The following is a 5,240-nucleotide window of genomic DNA, read 5'->3' as shown; positions in this document are numbered from 1 at the left end:
CAAAAATCATCTAGCAATGTCTGTTTCGGTCCTAATCATGTTAGAGATCCATAAATCATTTCACGACTCTTCCTACACCATGAAGGGAACACCATGTAACAGATACAACATCAACATCCAAATCACATTGTAGGAGGCAAGAACATGGCCATCCCGAATCACGGGGTGTCGGCTGCAAAACTTGTCACTTGTAAAAGAACGCTATCATTCCTCAATTACTTTAATTCTCCGTGATTAAGGCAGAGAAACTTAACCAGGTACATGACAGGTGCTTGAGATGGCCTGGGGTCACCAGGCAACTAAGTCTTTTTGCTTGACTTAAAGCAAGCTTTTGTCACCCAAAGTATGACAACAATAGTTCCAATCTACAGTGATCACTACAAGTTCCTTGCGTTGAAAAACCTTTCTGCGTGATTACTAAGTGTTTATGAAGGCGTACTTCCTGCTACTAAAATTGCTACAAGGCGGCACAATGCAGCCCTTTGATTGATTTTGTTCTGTGTTAGATTCTCCCCCCTGAAAACATATAGAAACTGCCTACTGGCACCCGCTGACGGAACTGCAGCTGCCCAGTTGTAGCTGTGAGTTGTTTTACAGTGGATGGCAGAGAACCGATGAACAGTGATGGCGGGAATCCGGCCTGAGGCTTATCCTCGTGCTGAAAAGATAAACAAAACTTACTTATAATAAGTATAATAAGATTCCATATTTGTATCTTTTTGCAAGTGTTACAGTACAACAGCGATGATGACTTAATGCTCAGAAAAGGATTGAGTGAGTGAATGAATGAATGAATGAATGAATGAATGAATGAGTGATGAGTGAGTGAGTGAGTGAGTGAATGAGTGAATGAGAGACTGCTGAATGAGAGCAGGTAAGTGGGTAACGACTTAAGCTTTTCTATGTCGTTTGGAGTCATTTCCAGAAAAAGACAGGTTCACATCACGTACCTGGAGCGACTTGGCAGATGAAGTAGGAAAGGCTCTCACACCATGCGTTGTACCACTGGCCTTTCTTCTCCAATGGGGAGTATGCAACGCAGGCAACAGGGCCATTCGGTTCTCTCGGAGCCCATGGCTTGTAGCCACCAAGTGCAGAACCGTCCACCCACTCAAACAACCCCCGCTGACGGCGCAGGCCGATCCACCAGGGCCGAATGGCGTTCCCGGACTTGTACAAGGACATCAGGAAGGCGTTGGTCTCAGCGTCCCGGGGTATGGCGAGGGTGCCGCCGTCTTCACCACAGGCCGCGGCCGCATCGCTGAAGATCTTCTCTGTGGTAAAGAGCTTGAAGCAGATTCCGTGGAACATGGTGTAACCACCGGGACAAGATGCTGTAAGAAATGTTTGCATTAACAGAAGAAAGATTGGAAGGATCCAAATTCCGCATTGAATATTTGTTGCTTACTATTGTCCCTTGGAAATTAGATCTCCCGCCTTGCTAACTCAGTGCTTATATTAATTAATATCATTTGGCATCATCAGTTCATCCCAAAGACTTACAGGTTTATTGTATATTGAATCCACACGTAAAATGACATGGTTTAAAAAAAACAAACATATCAAAATATGTCACAGAAATGAAATGTGAAACAAACAGCTTTCAGCACTGATTGAATGTGTGCCTCACCTGCATGTTCAGCCGGTCCGGTAGGTTTTGGACACTCGGACATTCCTGTTGGACCGGGCGGCCCGAAGGATCCCATCAGCCCTCGGCGCCCGTCCTTCCCCACTGGACCAGCTGGCCTCATGGCTCCCTTTTCTCCCGGGGGTCCGACAGACACAGGTCCAGCTGGCCCCATGGCTCCCTTTTCTCCCGGGGGTCCGGCAGACACAGGACCAGCTGGCCCCGTGGCCCCCTTCTCTCCCGGAGGCCCAGATGGCCCGACAGACACAGGACCAGCTGGCCCCGTGGCTCCCTTTTCTCCCGGAGGTCCAGGTGGCCCAGCAGACACAGGGCCAGCTGGCCCCATTGCCCCCTTTTCTCCCGGGGGCCCAGGAGGCCCGGCAGACGCAGAGCCAGCTGGCCCCGTGGCCCCCTTTTCTCCTGGGGGCCCAGGAGGCCCAACAGACACAGGACCAGCTGGCCCCGTGGCTCCCTTTTCTCCGGGAGGACCAGGAGGCCCGGCAGACACAGGTCCAGCTGGCCCCGTGGCCCCCTTTTCTCCCGGAGGCCCAGGAGGCCCGGCAGACACAGGTCCAGCTGGCCCCGTGGCTCCCTTTTCTCCCGGAGGCCTAGGAGGCCCGACAGACACAGGACCAGCTGGCCCCATGGCTCCCTTTTCTCCCGGAGGCCCAGGAGGCCCGACAGACACAGGACCAGCCGGCCCCATGACCCCATTTTCTCCAGGAGGTCCAGGTGGCCCTGATGAAGTACAACTACAGTTACAAACTCTATCAGAAAAAGCATGACCACAATTCAAAAGCAGTAAAAGAGAGAGTTCTCGCTTTAGATCAACGCGTTTTGACGTCTTTCCAACTTACCTGGCATCTTACTCATCTCTTGAAGACGCTGCTCCAGGGCATCAGTTCGGTTCAGCTCGTCGTACAGCTCACGTTTCAAGGCGTCAAATGAGATGGTCAGTCCTGATATTTCCTGAAGACCGTTCAGGATGCAACACATTGAAATAAAACAAACTTCAGGAGACGGTTCACAAATCTTGATATTTACGAGAAGAAATGAAAATGCTGACTAAGAAAAAATAATGGATGGAATTATTTGAGACCGTCATAGTGTTTACCTCCTTATTGATGAAGAGCGTCAGAGGGGCGAGTCCCACAGCGACCATGCTCAGCAGCACGGCAACGCCGGCGGCCATGCAGCTGCGGTTTGAAAGAATGAAGCTACAGAGGACATGCATATGGCGGCCGCTTGCTGCATCCGAATACGCACGGTCTGTGGAAATATTAGTTATTCGGTTCTGGTCATGATTAAAGTTCATTTAAATCTCGTATCAACATAATGGCATTATTGAATGAGGAGAAACTTTCAGCCGCTTCGACAGCAATTCACTTTTTCGCCGAAGTAAGAACATTAACCTGCCCTGCACAGCGGAAAAGTGATGAAAATGTGTAGATAACATTTCAAGTTAGAAAATGTTCAGTCTATGCATGACGTACAACATGACTGATGAATAAAACGGGTGGAAATATCAACTACTAAGCATTTAATACAAGCTCAGACAAGAAAAAGAAATGACCATGCCTGAAATCACTGGAGCTGTCACCCAGTATTAAGGTGATCAAAAATGTGTTTTCCCCCAGAAATGTAATAGTCATTGCCACCAAGTACTTCCTCCCAAGATAGCTTTCTTTAAACAACAATTGCAGCTGTTTACTTAATGAACTTATCTTTTTCAATATTTTCTGTCTTTACAATAATCTTATAATAAGTCTTAGCAGACCATAAGAACCAATCTAAGTAATGGATTGTATCGAAAATAATAAGTCTTTATTTCCTTTGTTTTCTCAGAAATATTTTGATTGCACATTCAGTAAAAAAATCCATGCAGCGCCGTGAAGACTAAAAAGGGAAACTACAAAGAGTCAACTACGTAGCTACCTGCAGACGCGTCACGTTTCACCGCCTCGTCTTCTTCATACGTGTGTGAAGACGTTTCTTGGTCTTCTTGTCGCCTGTCAGAGGCGACGTTGCCATGGCGGACACGCCCATGAGAACCACCCTGATGGACAGGAGGGGATTGTGTTGGTGGTGACTCCTTCCGCTTACCTTGCTGCCGCCCCGCCCCACGTAAATACGGCGGTAGATCCTCGTCCTTGATTGTATAATACACTCTCTCGGCGTGTTCGTAGGTGTCTGAAGACGAGTCTTGCCCTCCCCGCTGATTGTCAGAGGCGCCGTTACCACTCCCAGGGGAACCACTCTCATGGACAGCAGGAAATCGGGGCAGCGGCCTGCGGGTTTGGCCGCCGCCCGGGCCCGTGGGAGGGTTCCGGGCAGGTTGTGTTTGCTCGGACATTTGGACGCAGGCAAGAGGAGCACAGTCTGTGAGGATATCTGTGAATGAGACATGAATATAGAACATTATGTCATAATGAGTCTGAAAATACACGTTTTATTTGTATGAATTTTTATTGACTTCTTGATTTCAGTATTTGCAAACCAAATAATAAGTAGTCTCGAGATGTAAGAACACCTAGGCTCTATGACGTTTTAGGAGTGGCAGTTTGTTTTTCTACCAGCGGTAGACAAATTTCAGGGACAAAGAAGTCAATCTAATCTAGAAAGTACACATACGTATGAGAATTCTTAATGTATATTACTGGGTGTTTACAGACATTGCATTCTTATCGTACTTTGTATTGTATTATTTTTTCGCATGAGTTCATCATATCTTGACATTCACGGGCATCTTGCTGGGCTGCGCCTAATTGCGGCTAACTGCGTCTTGTTTTAATATTTCAAAATGATACCCAAGTGGCAAAATGGCGAATAGTGTCTAAACATGGAGTTAAGTCACTGGAAACACTGCGGCATAAAAAAAAGGTATCCTGTATCTGATTTGATACGAAACTGAAAATGTAATATTCCGGGTGCTGATATTCTGTTTGTAGAGGTCATCTATCTTACGTCACACGTTCAAACACCCTAACACCGGCGTCACAATTCATGCGAGCGTCGGCCGAATTTGTAGATCGCCCGAAGCTCGACGAATTTCAAATTCGCCCGAGCGTCGACCGTATATTCAAATCTTGGGTGACGTCCGTCGAACACTAAAAATCCCCCCATGAGATGGTACCCACAACGAAATATCAGCACCCGGAATATTACATTTTGTAATATTCCGGGTGCTGATATTTCGTTTGTAGAGGTCATGTATCTTACGTCGCACGTCAGTGTGACTGCAAAGAAGAAAAAATGTCGAAAAGTCGCAAATTTGCCACAATTAGGCGCACTTAGCCGGGGCCGAAAAACAGTCTGAAGTGCATGAGTGGTGTCTCGAGAGAATTAAACTGTTTTGAAAATTTCATCATTCTAACGTCCTAAATTTAAGACCCTTGCTGCCAGAATCTGGCGGGACCGGGGGAGAGTTTCTCCGGCAGCCCAGGCAGTTATGCCCGACGACCAAGGTTATCGCTCGGGGGAGTTTCAGGCGGGCCGGCTAACAACTAAGTGTCCTGAAAAAAAACTCCCCCCCCCCCCGGCGGCCGGATTCTAGAAGGGCCTGGCATAGAATTTCTTCGGCAGCCCAGGCAGTTATGCCCCACAACCTAGGTTA

Source organism: Branchiostoma lanceolatum, chromosome 5, assembly GCF_035083965.1.
Source record: "Branchiostoma lanceolatum isolate klBraLanc5 chromosome 5, klBraLanc5.hap2, whole genome shotgun sequence".
Lineage (NCBI taxonomy): Eukaryota > Metazoa > Chordata > Leptocardii > Amphioxiformes > Branchiostomatidae > Branchiostoma > Branchiostoma lanceolatum.
Note: the sequence above shows the minus strand (reverse complement) of the source record.